Consider the following 20,478-nt stretch of genomic DNA (forward strand, 5'->3'; position numbering starts at 1 on the left):
CCTCTGAGTATTTAAATGGAATATATTATGCTCATATTCTATTAAAATATTCATAAGGGCTTATTGCTTAAAGTGTTTTAATTAATTATAAATCAATCACATCTTTTTAGCAGTGCATTTTATCATGAATTGTCAATAGGAATATCTGCTTATTCATTCAATAATTATTAAAATATAAAAATATTTTTTCTAAAATATCACCCAAATTTGAGTAATGAAAATTTTTTTTGAAGTTGTAAAAATTTATGAACACTTTGGTGGGGATAGGCTTCTGAAATAAATTTGAAAAACTTAAAATTAATGTAAACTGAAAATAGGCTCAGACCCCATGGTGCTAACCTTTTCATCACCAAAGAAATTAACTGAAGAAGCTAAACAGTCTCAAGGCATGTAGTACATTACTATTGAGAGAATGTACAAGTAGGCTTGTCATCAAGAGGTGAACAATTTTAGTTATTTAATTTCGTGTATCAGAAACAACTTCAACCAGTTTCTATGAAATTCATGAATAAAAGATTTCCCACTTGTGAGAACTAAAGGGCCAGTAATAAACCAAGTGTATTGTTAAATAAAAGACGTAAATATAAATGGAAGAAAGTTTCTTAAAATGAAGTCAAGCTTCTTTGGTGGGTTGCAAACTCTAAATGTTATTAAAGAGTAAAATTAAAAAGAAATTATAAGTTATACCCTGAAATATTGATGATCTCAAAATTTAGAAAAAAATTTAATAACTGGAATATCTCAATAAAATATCATAATTATGTCACTTTGGTTAGAGAATATAGCTTTAAAAATTTTATTAGCTAATTTGCATTTATTAATTTGAGAAAACCTTCACCTTCATTAATTCAGATTAGAATTTTAATTGTAAAACAGGTTTCATTCTGTTGCCTTCCAGTTGTATATTGCTTCTGGGAGTAACAAGTTTTTTTAAATTACAGTGTCTACCATGTAATCTCATACAAGTTTAAAATTTAAAGGTCTCTTGGCTGGGCACAGTGGCTCACACCTGTAATCCCAGCACTTTGGGAGGCTGGAGTAGGCAGATCATGAGGTTAAGAGATTGAGACCATCTTGGCCACATGGTGAAACCCCATCTCTACTAAAAACACAAAAATTAGCTGGTAGTGGTGGTACGCACCTGTAATCCCAGCTACTCAGGAGGCTAAGACAGAAGGAGGCAGAGGGTGCAGTGAGCTGAGATCACGCCACTGCACTCCAGCCTGGTGACAGAGTGAGACTCCATCTCAAACAAGCAAACAAATAAATAAATAAATAAAGTTCTCTTATATTTTACTAGTTTTACTTTGACAAAATTAGATAAATGGCAGATTATTTTTTTCATAAGTAACATTTCTCTTAACCTCATTTCATCTTAACCTCATAGGTATAAAAATATATACAATCAAACTCTATCATCCAAATTGGAAGAATAATAGTAATTCATGTAGTCAAATAAACAGGCAGAAATAAATTAGGAAAGCCAGAAGAATCCCCAGACCTTCTGAAAGAAGGGCACTCAAATACAGTGAGTGCCCAAACTGTGGAAATGGGAAAGGGAGATCCTCCACTCCTGAACACACACACACACACCAGGGAGCTTAAAGGTCTAGATTATGGAGGAACATTCTGACCTTACATGGAGCTGAGTCCATTTAGAGAGCCAAGAAAAATACAGGGTTAGAGGAAACAGTGGGGAAATCCCTGTAAAGTCATTGGGTCCCATAGGAAGCAATTTCTGCTTGACCTCACAGGGATCCTTAAGCAGGGCTGCTTAAGGATCCTCAGGCCAGAGGCACTGAGTAAAGGTCACAGGGAAAAGGAAACCTCTAATTGAACTTTATAACAATTTGAACTGATTGAGAAGTCTCCTGGCCAGAACTCAGGGGAGGGTGTGAATCAGTGTGCAGACTCCATAAGTTGGGGAAGAAGGAAAAAACCCTGCTTACTTTTGCAGCTGGGAGGCAGGTAGCCAGAGGCAAGTTCTCAGCTCTGCTGGCCCACTGCCTGGAAAGAGACTGTACTGTTGGAAGGGGCACAGTGGGAGTGAGACCAGCCCTTTGAATTGCATGGGAACTGTGGGAGGCCTGTAACTGTTGTTTTCCCCCCACTTCCCTGACAACGTACATGACACAGTAGAGGCAGCCATAATCCTCCTGGGAACATAACTCCATTGACCTGAGGCCCTCACCCTCGTCCTTCATAGCAGACACAGCAAGACCTGCCCAAATAAAGTCTGAGCTCAGACATGCCTAGCCTTGCTCCCACCTAATTGTCCTTCTCTACACACCATGATAAATAAAGACAAAGGGCATATACTCTTGGTAGTTCTAGGGCCCCACCCAACACCTGTTTCTCCTCATACTACCACAGCTGATAATCTTTTTAAAGTGCCATCTCCTAGCAGGACACCAAACTGCAAAAAAATAGTACTGTTTATTATATTGATTGGTGGTTGATTATAAATAACCAAAGCTCAGGACCCTCACAGAGTCCATTTTACCACCTGCCACCTCTACCAGAGCAGGTGCCAGTATCCAGAGAGACCCATAGATATTCATATAACAGGACTCTGTACAGATAACTCCCAGTCCCAGCCCAGAGCTTGGTAGACTTGCTGGGTGGCTGGATCCAGAAGTGAGATAATAATCACTACAGCACAGCTCTCAGGAATCCATATCTCTAGGAAAAGGGGGAGAGTATTACATCTAGGAAACACCCTGTAGATCAAAAGGAACTGAACAGCCTTGAGTCTTAGACTTTCCCTTCAACAGAGCCTAACCAAATGAAAAGGAAACCAACTCTGGTAATATGACAAAACAAGGTTTTTTTAACACCCCCCCAAAATCACAGTAGCTCACCAGCAATGGATCCAAACCAAGATGAAATCCCTGATTTACCTGAAAAATAATTCAGAAGGTTAGTTATTAAGCTAATCAGGGAGGCACCAGAGAAAGGTGAAGCTCAATGTAAGGAAATCAAAAAATGATACAAGAAATGAGGGGAGAAATATTCAGTGAAATAGACAGCAATGAAAAACAATCAAAACTTCAGGAAACAATGGATGCACTTATAGAAATGCAAAACCCTCGGGAAAGTCTCAGCAATAGAATTGAACAAGCAGAAGAAAGAACTTCAGAGCTCAAAGACAAAGTTTTCAAGTTAACCCAATCCAACAAAGACAAAGAAAAAGAATAAGAAAATATGAACAAAGACATCAAGAAGTCTTGGATTATGGTAAATGACCAAACCTAAGAATAATCAGTAAAAAAAGAAGAGAAACGTAAAAGTTTGGAAAATATATGTGGGGAAATAATTGAAGAAAACTTCCGTAGCCTTGCTAGAGAACTAGACATTCAAACACAAGAAGCTCAAAGAACATCTGAGAAATTCGTCACAAAAAGATCATCACCCAGGCAGGTGATGATCTTTAGATCTTTAGATAACCTGTTATCAGGTTATCTAAAGTTATGACAAAGGAAAGAATCTTAAGAGCTGTGAGGCAAAATCACCAGGTCACCTACAAAGGAAAACCCATCAGATTAACAGCATATTTCTCGGCAGAAACCCTGCAAGCTAGAAAGGACTGGGGCCCTATCTTTTAGCCTCTTCAAACAAAACAATTATCAGACAAGAGTTTTGTACCCAGCAAAACTAAGCTTCATAAATGAAGGAAAGATACAGTCTTTTCCAGACAAACAAATGCTGAGAGAATTTGCCACTATCAAGCCAGCAATAAAAGAACTGCTGAGGGGGTTGGCAGTGCCGTGTCATGGAGGCTCAGTATCTGAGCAGCCATTGAAGGGGAAGGAACTGTGGGGGTGTGTGTATGTGTGTGCATGCATGCATGCATGTGTGTGCGTGCTAGTGTGTGGACAAGGAGGTGGGGGCAGCTGAGTTAGAGTCCCAACTCTTGGATTCCATTTGCTATTCTCTTCTTTCTCCCCCACACCTATCTGGTGGTAGTGGGCGTTTATATTTGCATTCCTTTTCATTCATTTCTGAATCCTAAAAATTATGGGTTGGGGATGGTGGGAAAGTCAGGAAAGGGAAAGGAAGGAGAGTAGTAGCTGAAGAGCAAGAGGAGGACATGAAGATGAAGAAGAAGATTAACCTGGAGTTAAGGAACAGAGCCCCGGAGGAGGTGACAGAGTTAGTCCTTTTTAACTGCCTGTGTGTTAATGGGGAAATTGAAGGCCTGAATGATACTTTCAAAGAACTAGAATTTCTGAGTATGGCTAATGTGGAACTAAGTTCACTGGCCCAGCTTCCCAGCTTAAATAAACTTCGAAAATTGGAGCTTAGTGACAATATAATTTCTGGAGGATTGGAAGTCCTGGCAGAGAAATGTCCAAATCTTACCTACCTCAATCTGAATGGAAACAAAATAAAAGATCTCAATACAGTAGAAGCTCTGCAAAATCTTAAAAATTTAAAAAGTCTTGACCTGTTTAACTGTGAAATCACAAACCGGGAAGATTAGAGAGAAAGTATTTTTGAACTGCTGCAGCAAATCACATACTTAGATGGATTTGATCAGGAGGATAATGAAGCACCAGACTCTAAAGAGGAGGATGATGAAGATGATGAGGAAGAGGAAAATGAAGCTGGTCCACCTGAAGGATATGAGGAAGAGGAGGAAGAAGAGGAAGAGGAGGATGAGGATGAGGAGAAAGATGAAGATGAAGCAGGTTCAGAGTTGGGAGAGGGAGAAGAGGAAGTAGGTCTCTCATACTTAATGAAAGAAGAAATTCAGGATGAAGAAGATGATGATGACAATGTTGAAGAAGGAGAAGAAGAGGAAAAAGAAGAAGAAAGTCTTCGAGGGGAGAAGAGGAAACGAGATGCTGAAGATGATGGAAAGGAAGAAAATGACTAGATCATTCTAAGACCAGATTCTCTAATATTTCTGAGTGTGCGATACAGTGATCACGTCTTTGTTTCACATAACAGAAGATAATGTGTAACTTTTTATAGGAAAAGTGTGGTTTTGCTATTTTTGCCTTATCATTCCAAATAAGAACTAGTCTGTTAATGATTATATTTTATGTAGAGAAAAATTTTCATTAACTATCATTGTCGAATTCCCTAGCAATTTATTTAGACTTTTCATTTTTAAAATTCAAGCTTACTGTATTAGGCATTTTTGGCTCATAATTAAAACATCACTTTTACACAGTTGTAGTTTGATGGATTTCATTCCTTATATATATATTAACTGAAATTACAGTTTGCTGTAATATGAAATGACAATAGTCTCTTGAGTGGTAAGTTGGTTATTTTTAAGAGGTAATCCAGGGATCTTTAGTTTGAAGGCAGTTACCTTTTTTTTGAGTAAGAGTGTTTGGTTGCTTTTCTGTCACAAGTAACTTGGAAAGTAGAAGCAGAATAGTAAAAGTTCTATTCAGCGACATCGTTCACAGGTTTTGTGGAGGTTCTATTCAGTAACATAGTTCATGGATTTCATGGTGACTGATAATTTCATCTTTGAAGGACTGATTTTATTTTTGAAGGAAAAATCGCTTATACTAAGTCCAGAGACATGCAGGTGAACCCTTTCATCAGGCTGCAAATCATGACATGCCGATGGTGGTTTATTTTATTGTGTTTTAGGTGTGCATTCTTTTTCTTCTTAGCAATTTCTTTATAATCACCTCCCCTTCTTGATTCTCTTCCCTTCTGCTCTCTCAAAAGAAAGTTGGGAAACTTGTGAATACCCAGGAAAACTTTTAGTCTTATACCTCAACTACCTTTCAGTCCTGTCTGGGTTTATATAAGTGAAGTGAAAGAAATTGACTATTTTCTGACCTAAGAATATATTATCAACACAGTTTTATGCAGTAAGCTCTGCTTACCATAAATGTTTCTTGGTCGACAACATCTAAGAGTATATTAGTAGGATGAAGAAAGAAAAGCAGGGGGTGGTTTTGGAAGCAGTATTAATGTTCCTCAAAAGTCAGAACAATTGCCTGTTGATAATCAACAGCCTGTTGATAATAAGACATTAAAGTCAAATTTTAAAGTTGGCTCCTCAAATGTTTTGGATACCACTCTGCAAAGTATTCCTAATTTTTCTGAGCAGAACCTTTAATTCCTACAGTTTTAAAGCATTACCAGATAAAAGAATAGCATTTAATTGGAATATATTAAGCAGTTGAAAAATATTTAAAACTAAATTGACATTAAAATTAAGATTTGTTTTCAAGTGTATGTCCATTATAAGTAGAAAAATATTTGGGATGTGAGTGTGTGTTTTCTTACATGGCTACTAAATAAAACATAACAAATTGACAAGTGTATCTCCCCTTTTGCTATGGCAGCTGAATGTTCAAGGCAATGGCTTTTAAATCTTGACTATCTAAATTTTTTCCCTTTGTTTTGAATATTTGTAAGTTTTTAAAAAGTTAGTGTTGGCAGATTGATTGAAGTTATGCTTCTGTACCTGGGACATATTTAAATACTGAGTATAGTACTGCTGCTACTGCTTCTACAATGTAAAATGTGTGACTTGATGTTTAAACATAAAAATTATGATGTTGTGGCTGGGCGCGGTGGCTCACGCCTGTAATCCCAGCACTTTGGGAGGCCGAGGCAGGTGAATCACGAGGTCAAGAGATAGAGACCATCCTGGTCAACATGGTGAAACCCCGTCTCTACTAAAAATACAAAAAATTAGCTGGGCATGGTGGCGCATGCCTGTAATCCCAGCTACTCAGGAGGCTGAGGCAGGAGAATTGCCTGAACCCAGGAGGCAGAGATTGCGGTGAGCCAAGATCATGCCATTGCACTCCAGCCTGGGTAACAACAGCGAAATGCCATCTCAAAAAAAAAAAATTATGATGTTACTGTGGAGAAACTAAAAAAGCTGCACAACTGACTGAAATAAAACACTTGGAATAAGTGTAGTGAGGAATCTCCAAAAAACTAACAGTTTTCTTCTGCTTTTAAAAATTGAAATGCCCTGTTACAGTTCTTAACAATTCTCATTACATACTATGCCAGATTACAAAAATACTTATTTTTAAAATGAAATCTATATATTAACTTTCTTATCAATCATCTTACTGTGCAATCAAAATTACAGTACTTTGGTTTGAAAACAACACTTAGAGCCTCCAGGTAACTTTTAAGACTTACTTAGCTTTGTGGGTGGTATTTTCATGCAAGTAAGTAAGGGTGGGTTTTATATTTTGTAGAAGTTTGTGGTCCTATTTTAATGCTCTTTGTATGGCAGTATGTATATAGTGTGTCAAGTTCCTCAAGAATCTCCTTTAAAACTTTGAAGTTAATACTTTTGTGCAACTGTGTTTTGAATAAAGCCATGTTTTGTTGTGTTAAAAACAAAACAAAACAACAACAAAAAAGAACTGCTAAAGGAGCTCTAAATCTTAACTCATGGAAACACATCAAAACTGAACCTCTTTAAAGCATAAATCACACAGGACGTATAAAACAAATATGATTAATTGACTAATAGCAAGATTAATGGACTAGAACCTCACATCTCAATACTAACATTAAACGCAAATGGTCTAAATGCTCCACTTAAAAGATACAGAATGGTAGAATGGATAATAATTCACCAACAAAATATGTGCTGCCTTCAAGAGACAAACCTAACACATAAGGAGTCCATAAATTTAAGGTAAAGGGATGGCAAAAGACATTCCATGCAAATGGACACCAAATGCAAACAGCAATAGCTTCTTACATTAGACAAAACAAACTTTAAAGCAACGGCAGTTAATAAAGACAGAGAGGGGCATTATATAATAATAAAAGGCCTTGTCCAACAGGAAAATATCACAATCCTAAATACATACTCACCTAACACTGGAGCTCCCAAACTTATAAAACAATTACTGCTAGACCTAAGAAAAGATAGATAGCAACATAATAATTGTGGGGGGTCTTTGATATTCCACTGACAGCAATACATGGGTCATCAAGACAGAAAATCAACAAAGAAAAAATGGATTTAAACTATATCCTAGAACAAATAGACTTAACAGATATTTAGATGGCATTCCACCCACCAACCACAGAATATACATTCTATTCAACAGCACCTGGAACTTTCTCCAGGATAGACCATATGATAGGCCACAAAATGAGCCTTAATACATTCGATGAAATTGAAATTATATCAAGCTGTCTTTCAGACCACAGTGGAATTAAATTGGAAATCAACTGCAAAAGGAATCGTCAAAACCATGCAAATACATCGAAACTAAATAACCAGCCTTTGAATGATCATTGGGTCAAAAATGAAATCAAGACGGAAATTTAAAAATCCTTCAAACTTAATGACAATAGTGATTGCAGCCTATCAAAACCTCTGACATACAGCAAAGGCAGTACTAAGAGGATAGTTCATAGCCCTAAACACCTACATCAAAAAGTCTGAAGGAGCACAAACAGACAATCTAAAGTCACACCTCAAGGAACTAGAGAAATAAGAACAAACCAAACCCAAACCTAGCAGAAGAAAGGAAATGACTGAGATCAGAGCAGAACTAAATAAAATGGAAATAAAATAATAAAAAAGACAACTAAAACAAAAAGCTGGTTCTTTGAAAAGAACCACATAAACAGAATCAAATAAAATTGAGAGACCATTAGCAAGATTAACCAAGAAAAGGAGAGAGAACATCCAGATAAGCTCAATTTGAAATAAAATGGGAGCTATTACCACTGACATCACGGAAATACCAAAGATTCTTCAAGGCTATTACGAACACCTTTATGCATGTAAACTAGAACATCTAGAGGAGATGCTTAAATTCCTGGGAAGATATAACCTTCCTAGCTTAAATCAGAAAGAATTAGATACTCTGAACAGACCAATAACAAGCAGCAAGTTTAAAATGTTAACAAAAGAATTACCAACCAAAAAAAAAAAAGTCCAGGACAAGACAGATTCAAAGCAGAATTCTACCTGATATTCAAAGAAGAATTGGTAGCAATTCTACTGACACTATTCATCAAGATAAAGAGGGAACTCTCCCTAAATCATTGTATGAAGCCAGTATCACCCTAATACCAAAATCAGGAAAGGACATATCAAAAAAAAAGAAAACTACAAATGAATATCTCTGATGAACACAGATGCTAAAATCCTTAACAAAATACTAGCTAACTGAATTCAACAACATATCAAAAAGATAATCCTCCATGATCAAGTAGGTTTTATACCAGGGGTGCAGGGATGGTTTAACATACACAAGTCAACAAATGTGATGCACCACATAAACAGAATCAAAAACAAAAATCACATGATTATCTCAATAGATGTCAAAAAAGCATTCAACAAATTCAGTATCCCTTTGTGATTAAAACTCAGCAAAACTGACATACAAGGACATACCTCAATGTAATAAAAGCCATCTATGACAAACCCATAGCCAACATAATACAGAATAGAGAAAAGTTGAAAGCATCCCCTCTGAGAACTGGAACAAGATGAGGATGCCCACTCTCACCATTCCTCTTCAGCATAGCACTGGAAGTCCTAGCCAGAGCAAACAGACAAAAGAAATAAATACAGGGTATCCAAATTGGTAAAGAGGAAGTCAAACTGTGGCTGTTTGCTGATGATATGATTGTTTATCTAGAAAACCCCAAAGACTCCTCCAGAAAGCTCCTAGAACTGATAAAAGAATTTAGCAAAATTTCCAGACACAAAATTAATGTATACAAATCAGTAGCTCTTCTATATACCAACAACAACCAAGCAGAGGATCACATCAAGAACTCAAACCCCTTTACAATAGCTGCAAAAAACATTAAAAGCTTAGGAGTGTACCTAACCAAGGAGGTGAAAGACCTCTACAAGGAAAACTACAAACCACTGCTGAAAGAAATCATAGATGACACAAACAAATGGAAACACATTTTATGCTCATGGATGGGTGGAATCAATATTGTGAAAAAGCCATACTGACAAAAGCAATCTACAAATTTAGTGCAATTCCCATCAAAATACCACCATCATTCTTCATAGTATTAGAAAAAACAATCCTAAAATTCATATGGAACCAAGAAAGAGCCCACATACCCAAAGCAAAACTAAGCAAAAAGGTCAAATCTGGAGGCATCACACTACCTGATTTCAAACTATAAGGCCATACTACTCGCCAAAACCGAATGGTACTGGCATAAAAATCGGCACATATACCAGTGGAACAGAATAGAGAACTCAGAAATAAATCCTAATACTTAAACTGCCAACCGATCTTTGACAAAGCAAACAAAAACATAAAGTGGAGAAAGGACACTCTATTCAACATCAAATAGTGCTGTGATAATTGGCAAGCCACATTTAGGAGAATGAAACTGGATCCTCATCTCTCATCTAATACAGAAATCAACTCAAGATGGATCAAGGACTTAAATTTAAGACCTGAAACTGTAAAAATTCTAGCAGACAACATTGGAAAAACCCTTCTAGACATTGGCTTGTGCAATGATTTCATAACCAAGAACCCAAAAGCAAATGCAATAAAAACGAAGATAAGTAGCTGGGACTTGATTAAACTAAGGAGCTCTTGCATGGCAAAAGGAACAGTCAGCAGAGTAAACAGATAAACCATGGAGGAAATCTTCACAATCTATACCTCTGACAAAGGAGTAATATGCAGAATCTACAACAAACTCAAACTAATTAGCAAGAAAAAAACAATCCCATCAAAAAGTGGGCTGAGGACATGAATAGACAATTTTATAAAGAAGATATACAAATGGCTAGCAAACATGAAAAAATACTCAGTGTCACTAATGATCAGGGAAATGCAAATCAAAACCAGAATGTGATACCACCTTACTCCTGCAAGAATGGCCATAATAAAAAATAATAGATGTTGGCCTGGATGCAGTGAAAGGGGAATACTTTTACACTGCTGGTGGGAATGTAAACTAGTACAACCACTATGGAAAACTGTGGAGATTCCTTAAAGAACTAAAAGTAGAACTACCATTCGATCCAGCAATCCCACTACTACATATTTACCTAGAAGAAAAGAAGTCATTATACTGAAAAAGATATTTCCACTTGAATGTTTATAGCAGCACAATTTGCAATTGCAAAATGTGGAACCAACCCAAATGCCCATCAGTGAGTGGATAGGGAAACTGTGATATATATATATACCAATGAGTGGATAGGGAAACTGTGGTGTGTATACACACACACACACAATGGAATACTACTTAGCCGTAAAATGAAATGAAATTAATGGCATTCGCAGCAACCTGGATGAGATTAGAGACCATTCTAAGTGAAGTAACTCAGGAATGGAAAACCAAACATTGTATGTTCTCACTCATATGATGAGAGCTAAGCTATGAGGATACAAAGGCATAAGAATAACACAATGGACTTTGGGAACTCAGGGGGCAAGGGTAGGAAAGGGTGAGAGATAAAAGACCACAAATTGGGTGTCATGCATACTGCTTGGGTGCTTGGGTGATGGGTGCACCAAAATCTCACAAATAACCACTAAATAACTTACTCATGTAACCAAACACCACCTGTTCCCCAATAGCCTATGGAAATATAAAATAAAATAAAAGACATTTAAAGACTGAATATGGATGCCAGTTCACATCAAAACTGGAAGGAATGTTTAGGGATATGAGCATCTCAAACACAATGATGGATGAATTCAGGCAACATCTTCAGGCAACTGGTGTATCTTTAGGCGGTGTTGATCTTACAGTCCGGGTGCTCACGACAGGATATTGGCCCACTCAGTCAGCCACACCAAAATGCAACATCCCACCAGCACCAAGACATGCTTTTGAGATATTCAGAAGGTTCTACTTAGCCAAACACAGTGGTCGACAGCTCACACTCCAGCATCATATGGGTTCTGCAGATCTCAATGCCACATTTTATGGACCAGTTAAAAAGGAAGATGGATCTGAAGTTGGTGTTGGAGGTGCACAAGTAACTGGCTCTAATACATGGAAGCACATACTGCAAGTCTCTACTTTCCAGATGACCATATTAATGCTCTTTAATAATAGAAAAAAATACACGTTTGAGGAAATTCAGCAAGAGACAGATATCCCTGAAAGAGAGCTTGTTAGAGCCCTACAGTACCTCGCCTGTGGTAAACCAACACAGCAGTTTCTTACAAAAGAACCCAAATCAAAGGAAATAGAAAATGGTCATATATTTACAGTTAATGACCAATTCACATTTAAACTACACAGAGTCAAGATTCAAACAGTTGCTGCCAAACAAGGTGAATCCGACCCAGAGGAAAGAAACAAGACAGAAAGTAGATGACGACAGAAAACATGAGATAGAAGCTGCTATAGTGCAGATAATGAAATCTAGAAAAAAGATGCAGCACAATGTTCTAGTAGCAGAGGTAACTCAGCAGTTGAAGGCTCGATTCTTACCAAGTCCAGTTGTTATTAAGAAACGTATTGAAGGACTTATTGAGAGAGACTATTTGGCACGAACACCTGAGGATCGCAAAGTATACACATATGTAGCATAAAATGCGTTCAGAAATTTGATTTATTCTTGGACTGTACTCTTCACATGGACTGGAAAGTTCTTTTAAATCATTAAATATTAAGACGACCATCTCTTCTATTAAATTACAGTACATATTCTAGACCATTCAGATCAAGCCTTTACTCCCTTCGAGAGTTTTCAACATCAATTGATTGAGCTTCAGGCTTTACAACGTTTATCCCTGTAGAGATCATCTTTACAGTTCCTTGGGAAAACGTGAATGTGCTGCATTTTGTTTTCTTTACTGTATGAAAACAGGAAAAAAAAAACAAAAATTTAGACAATACAGCTCATTAAAATAAAATTGTTGGATAAAAGGATGAGATCCACGATGGCTGATCACTAACAGTTCGGGATTGTAGCTCCCAGTGAAAGAGCAGAGAACGAGAGGACGCCACACTTTCAGACAAATTTTTGTCACCCACAGACCAGAAGATTCCCAGTGGAGGGGCCCCACGGGTTGCCAGCACAACTTTTGTGGCCGGCGCAGGGGTTTTGCCGGCACCTCGGCGTGGCAGCTCTTCATGCAGAGTAAACGGGAGTAGATTCCCAGGCAGAAGAGTTCCATCAGTCTTATCGCTGCTGTTTTGGCCAGCACAGTGGGTTGCTCAGATTCCAGCACTGGGAATCAATAAACTGGGCATCCACTCAGAAACGCAACTAGAAAGGCAGTAATTGTAAAGACGACAGATGGATAAATTTATAACGAAGGGAAGAAACCAGCCTAAAAAGGCCAAGAATACCCAAAATCAGAACCCCTCTCCCTCTACAGGGGATTACAGTTCCTCATCAGCAACAGAACAACCCCTGATGGAAAAGGACTGTGTGCCATTAACAGAAGTAGGCTTCAGAAGGTGGATGATAAGAAACTTCTGGGAGTTAAAAGAACTTGTTCTAACCCAATGTAAAGAAACTAAGAACTTTGAAAAAAGGTTTGACAAAATGCTAACAAGAACAGACAATATAGAGAGGAATATAAATGAACTAACAGAGTTGAAAAACACCACACAAAAACTTAGCAAAATATGCACAAGTTTGAATAGCCAAATTGATCAAGCAGAAGAAAGGATATCAGAGGTTGAAGACCTACTTAATGAAATAAAATGAGAAGACAAGAATAGAGTAAAAAGGATAAAAAGGAATGAGCAAAGTCTCCAAGAAATATGGGACTACGTGAAAAGACCTAATTTACGTTTGATAGGTGTACCTGAATATGACGAAGAGAATGAATCCAAGCTGGAAAATACTCTTCAGGACATTATTCAGGAAAACTTTCTGAATCTAGCAAAGCAGGACAATATTCAACCCCAGGTAATACAGAGAACACCACAAAGATATTCCTCAAGAAGAGCAACCCCAAGGCACATAATCATCAGATTCACCAGGGTTGAAACAAAGGAGAAAATACTAAGGGCAGCCAGAGAGAAAGGTCAGGTTACCCACAAAGGGAAGCCTATTAGACTTACAGCAGAGCTCTCAGCAGAAACCCTACAAGCAAGAAGAGAGTGGGGGCCGATATTCAACATCCTTAAAGAACAGAACTTTCGGCCCATAATTTCATATCCTGCCAAACTAAGCTTCATGATTGAAGGAAAAATAAAATCTTTTATGAACAAGCAAGTACTCAGAGATTTAATTACAATCAGGCCGGCTTTACAAGAGCTTCTGAAAGAAGCATTACACATAGAAAGGAACAACCAGTATTAGCCTTTCTAAAAATATACCAAAAAGTAAAGAGCATCAACATGAAGAAGAATTTACATCAATGAATGGATAAAATAGCCAGTTAACATCAAATGGCAGTAACCCTAAATTTAAGTCGACTAACTCCCCCAGTCAAAAGATACAGCAAAACCTAATGGTATGCTACATCCAGACCCATTTCACATCCAAAGATACACAAAGACTTAAAACAAAGGGATGGAGAAAGATTTACCAACCAAATGGAGAGCAAAAATAAATAAATAAGTAAAAAGCAGGAGTTTCAATTCTCGCATCTGATAAAATAGATTTCAAAGCAACAAAGATATAGTGGTAAAAGGATCAATGCAACAGTAAGAGCTAACAATTCTAACATTCGGATACATAAGTCTCATAAAGAGATTTAGATTCAATGAGACAGAAAATTAATAAAGATATCCAGGACTTGAACTCAGATCCAAAACAAGTAAACTCAATAAATATTTGTAGAGCTCTCCATTTTAAATACACAAAATATACATTCTCCACCTTAAATACACAAAATATTGATCAGCCATTATTAATACCCATTTTTAGAATAAAGCCACATTCCCATTCTCTCTCCCTTTTTCTTCCTCTTTCTTCCTCTCCTTAAAATAAATAAATAAATAAATAAAATAAAATAAATAAATTTTTAAAAATATAAAAAATAAAATAAAATAAAAACAAATTAATGGAACAGCCTAAAAGTGCATATACATGGCAGGAGTTATTGGAATTTGTTTCAGTCATACAAAATATATGATTTCTCTGTGTTAATATTGATGTAACCATTTTATCAGCTCATTTTTATTGATCATGGTAAAATCACCTTGAAAAGGATACACTCTGTCTCCCAGGCTGGAGTGTAGTGGTGTGATCTTGGCTCACTGCCTTCCCAGTGAGCCAACCCAAATGCCCATCAATGAGTGGATAGGGAAACTGTGGTGCAATCCTTCTGCCTCAGCCTCCCAAGTAGCTGGGATTACAGTCATGCACCACCACATCTGGCTAATTTGTGTATTTTTAGTAGAGATGGCGTTTCACCATCTTGGCCAGACTGGTCTCAAACCCCTGACCTCAGGTGATCTGCCTACCTTGGCCTCTCAAAGTGCTTGAATTACAAGCATGAGTCTCCATGCCCATTCATTTTGTATTTGATTTTTATCTCTGTTTTAAAGAGAAAAAACATTGCAGCTATAAAGTAGACATCTTCTATGTTCCCCCTCCAAGTCCTATTCCAATCCCTTCTTCACCAAGGAAATTATTTCTTTGAGTTTGTTGTACATCTATTCCATATTTCTATTTCAAAATGCATGTATATGTATTCATGAGTATATAGCAGTTTTTTTGTCTTGTGTAAATTGATTTGTGCTATGTAAATTTTCTGTACTTGCTTACTTATGCAATATTGTTTGCAAGATCTATTCCTCTTCCTACATAAAAATATAGATAATTCATTTTCATTGCTGTGCATTTTACCAACATATCACTTTTTCATAATTTACCTTACACTGTTATTTAGTTAGGTTATGACCAACTTTTTAATATTATTCTGTAATTAAAATTTTGTATTTTTTTAATATTTCAGATTATTTAAGTAGGATAGTTGCTTAGAAGTAGATATGAAAGTTTTTGAGGTGTGAAATTCATATTTGAAAATATTTCCAAAAAGATTACAGTTTATAATCTCAAAAGCCATTTATGAAAGTGCTCATCTTACTGCACTTTCACTAGCATTGAATATTCCAAGTTATTCTGGAGTTAATTCACTCATTTTTAATGGAAACAATTGACTTAGTGATTAAATTAGCATAGAAAAATGTGATGTATGTGTTGGTTGGATGTAAGCCATTTAGTTAAGTTCCAAGATCCATTTTAAAATCATCTATTGATTATGAAATGCTGTTATATCATTTCATGTTGTGGTTTGTCTTTTTTTCAGCAAGGCTATATATGGATCTGCTATGTTTTGTCTATGCTATTCTTGGAAATTTTTGTTTTTCTCTGTAGTACATTTTATTATAATATCCAGTATTAAAAGTACTTTTTTTTAGAAATACAGCATATGTTTTACTTTCTTTATTGGGTATTTGTGATCACCAACTCTCTTCATTATTTTGGAATTTCAATTTTAAGCTCTAAGATCATGTCATTTTTGTAGCCAAAAGAGCTAAACAACAATATCATCTACAGTTATGCAACTTGAATCAAATTATTCTCATTTTCCCCAGGAAATGATTTTCAGATTATTTATCCATATAGTAGGACTATTATGTTAGTCCTTATGTTATTAAATAGATTAAATAAGAACCTTATGTTATTAAATAGATTAAATGAGAACCTTTGAAATAAAGTAGAAATGGACTAGAGTCAGTGATATCTTTCCAAGTAGTTATAGATGCCTAAAGTTTCCAGTAGAACCCAAAATTAGAGAAATTTCAGAGGTATGATTGATCATATTTCTCTGCCACTTTGCCTGACACAGCCAAGAGAGCAATTTATGCATCACAGGTTGCCCAAATCCTGGAAATCATGAAAGGCCTTATGTTCCCACAGCATCCTCCCCAACCCACACACCAAGACTTTATATTTTGTACCTTAGCCAACTCTCCCCCGAGTTACAGTTTGAATTTTGCCATTGCCCAAAATGACTTCAGAAATCTTGACTCTCCAAATTCTACTCTAAATTCTAATTTTTCCTTCTTCCACTTCTGTCTGTCCCTCATTCCTGCTACACTCTTCTCTGACCTATGGAAACTTGAAGTCTTTTGTTTCTTCAATTTACTTTTAGACTGTCAATTCCCTTCCTGGCCCCACCACCAAAAAAAGTTGTAATTGTTATCATTGATACAACTCTTTTGATTGCCTTCAGTGATTCCTCTCAAACCACTTCAGTATGGACCATTCTCCCCTACTGCTGATGTATACAAAATTCTTGTTCCCTTATGTTAACAGATTACCCCATTTCCTACTTCATCAAGAAAATTTGAGAGCTTAGAAATGCCTCCCTCGACTACCAGCCCTCCTTCTACCATGCCACCTACACCCATACCATCCCTGCAATCCTCCCTCTAGTCTGAACAAATGAGATGCCTCACTTCTATTCAGTGTCAGCCCCTCCTCCTGTGCTGTCAATCTCCTCTTCATTGTCTCCTCTTGGAATTTACTCCATTATTTTTGTAGCATCTTATCTATCTTTAATCTGTTCCTCTTTGCCAATGTCTTCACATCAGCTTTCCTCTCCCTTGACCGTTCAGTTTCTTCATAGCCCCTTAACTTTTCTCCTCTCCTCATTCAGACTTTACAAAGAACATTCTACCTGTATTGTATTTATTTATTTTCTTCTTATTTATCTTCAACCCACTGTAAGATAGTTATCACCTGAAATGTCTGTATTAGTCAGGTTCTCTAGAGGGACAGAACTAATAGGATAGATAGATAGATATAAAAAGGGGAGTTTATTAAGTAGTATTAATTCACACGATCACAAGGTCTGCAAGCTGAGGTGTAAGGAAGCCAGTTCAAGTCTCAAAGCTGAAGAACTTCGAGTCCGACATTTGAGGGCAGGAAATATCCAGCATGGTAGTCCAATGTTTGAGGGCAGGAAGCATCCAGCATGGTAGTCCAATGTTTGAGGGCAGGAAGCATCCAGCATGGTAGTCCAATGTTTGAGGGCAGGAAGCATCCAGCATGGTAGTCCAATGTTTGAGGGCAGGAAGCATCCAGCATGGTAGTCCAATGTTTGAGAGCAGGAAGCATCCATCATGGTAGTCCAATGCTTGAGGGCAGGAAGCATCCAGCATGGGAGAAAGATGTAGGCTAGGAGGCTAAGCCAGTCTAGGTGTTCATGTTTTTCTAACTGCTTTATATTTGCTGCCACCTGATTAGATGGTGCCCACCCAGATTAAGGGTGGGTCTGCCTTCACAAGCCCACTGACTCAAATGTTAATCTCCTTTGGCGACACCCTCACAGATACCCCCAAGATACTTTGCATCTTTCAATCCAATAAAGTTCACACTCAGTATTAACCATCACAATGTTTACTAGTGATTCATCAAGGTTACTAGTGATCTACTGTTTTTAAAATGGAGTAGATATCCCCAGTCTCTCTTCACTGGACACTTTTCCTGTGTAGGATGCTCTTGTTCACTTCCTTTTTCCTAACACAGTTCTATTCATTGGACTCTAGTCACCCTTACACTCTAGACTCCATTTCTTCTTGTTGCTCTTCCTGTTTTCAGCCCTCAAGTATTAGTGTCCCTTAAGGTACCGTCCCCAGTCAGCTGCACTCTAATTCCCCTTACAGTCCCCTTGGAGAGCTCATTCACGTGAGTTTCTACTTCTGTGACACTTCTAAGTTGTATCTCCAGCTCAAACCTATTCCCTAAGCTTCAGATTTTGATAGCCACCTGATTCCTGGTCATCTCCACCTATGTCCCCAGGAACCTAAAGTTAATTATGATTAAAACTGATTTCAGTCTCTTGCATTTATCTATTTTCACCTTGATATTCTGCATCTCCATTGGTGACATCACTGTATGCTGGGAGACTGGAAGACATGTTTGTGCATGACTCACTCCCTCGCCCCCATATCCTGTCACCAAGTCCTACATTTTTATCTTTTAAATGTTTCCTGAATCAACTGCTTTTTATTCCTCATTACCTCTTTCATTACTAGCCCTGTTAAGTATCCTGTTTTTGTTTTTCTTTTTTTGAATAGGATAGAGTATATATACAGAACACCAATCTGCCAAAATCACTTCCCATTAAAAATGTTTTAATTATACTCCTTCACTTATGCAACAAAATCTATCTCCTTTAAAAAAAAATACAAGCTTTGAGTTTCTTGAGGGCAGAGACCATACCATGCACTATTATTAGTGTAATGCCCAGCACTTAGAAAATGTTTAATAAGATATTACTTAATGAGGGATATGAGGGATGAATAAATTATAGAAGTGCTGTGTATCCGTTCTTGTCATTCTTTTTTTCATACAGTGTCACTGTTTCATACAGTGGCACAGACAACAGTATTTACCAAATAATCTGCGTCCTCCCCCCTACATTTCCCAGCCTTCCTTGCTCTTAGGGTGAGGTCATATAAATAGTTCTAGACAATGAGCTATAAGCTTAAATGCTGCATGTCACTTGCAGCCCAGTATCTTTAAGAACAATGGTGAATTTTCCAAACTCTCTCTTCCCTTGCTTTGGCTCTGCTGACAGTCTTGAGATTGTATCACAAGATCACTGAGATTTCAGGGTTAATTTGTGAAAACAGCATAATCTGGCCAACCCTGAATAATAATAATGTTCACTATTACAAGTTTATACTTCAGTCTCTGTCTTATTATATACATATCAGCTTTTTTGAACCTTGCCCAGTATGCAGCTCTTTGGCTTCTCCTTACAACTGCCTAATACCTAGGCACAAAAATAATAATAACATTTGGAGTCTGAGGCAAGTGGATCACCTTAAGTCAAATGTTCAAGACCAGCCTGGCCAACATGGTGAAACCCTGTCTTTACTAAAAACATAAAAATTAGCCAGGCATGGTGGCCCACATCTGTAAGTTCCAGCTACTTAGGAGACCAAGGCAGGAGAATCACTTGAACCCAGGAGGCAGAGGTTGCAGTGAGCTGATATTGCACCACTGCATTCCAGCCTCAGCAACAGAGTGAGACTCCATCAAAAAGAAAAGAAAAAGAGAAGAAAAGAGAAGAGAAAAGAGAAGAATCACACATGACTGATGTTTTCCAACTCACCTGCCTGTTGCTAGCCAGCCCTCTGCCTCAGAACCTCTGCGTATCAGAGTGTGCTTCCTACACAATTTATGTTTTCCATCCTTGCCCAGCCTGAAATACAGGCAGAGCAGTTCATTGCTTGTTCTCTATGATCTAAGTGACAATAGAAGTATTTTTCTACATGCACACATGCACGTCCTCTGTACTACTTCATAGATGCCTTTGATTTCACAGCAGAATGCCATGTCTCTAACTTTAAATTTCAATCCTTGTTAGGGAAACTTCTTCCAAGAATTGTACTATAAGTTCTATTGCAAGCACAGGCTAAAGGAATCAGAGACTATCTCCAAAGTAGGTCTGGAAGTCTTAAGCCTTCCTAATTTGTTAAGGATGTGTAGATAACCTACAGAGACCTACAATTACTAATATTCTCTTGGTAACTTTGATATAATTCTTTTCTTTTCTACAAGTATTCTACAAAATG

The 20,478-nt window shown here is 37.3% G+C and overlaps 1 protein-coding gene and 2 pseudogenes across 27 annotated transcripts in view; all 3 read left to right on the plus strand.

Annotated features, from left to right (window-relative positions):
* The window catches only part of LRRC7 (leucine rich repeat containing 7), a 597,290-nt gene that overhangs the window by 434,927 nt on the left and 141,885 nt on the right, over positions 1–20,478 (plus strand). The window lies entirely within an intron of this gene.
* On the plus strand, positions 3,867–5,019 carry LOC144577026 (acidic leucine-rich nuclear phosphoprotein 32 family member E pseudogene; annotated as a pseudogene). The gene has a single exon (XR_013520174.1). The product of XR_013520174.1 is annotated as an acidic leucine-rich nuclear phosphoprotein 32 family member E pseudogene (transcript).
* LOC144577122 (cullin-3 pseudogene) lies at positions 11,373–12,615 on the plus strand (annotated as a pseudogene).

Source organism: Callithrix jacchus, chromosome 7 (assembly GCF_049354715.1).
Source record: "Callithrix jacchus isolate 240 chromosome 7, calJac240_pri, whole genome shotgun sequence".
Lineage (NCBI taxonomy): Eukaryota > Metazoa > Chordata > Mammalia > Primates > Cebidae > Callithrix > Callithrix jacchus.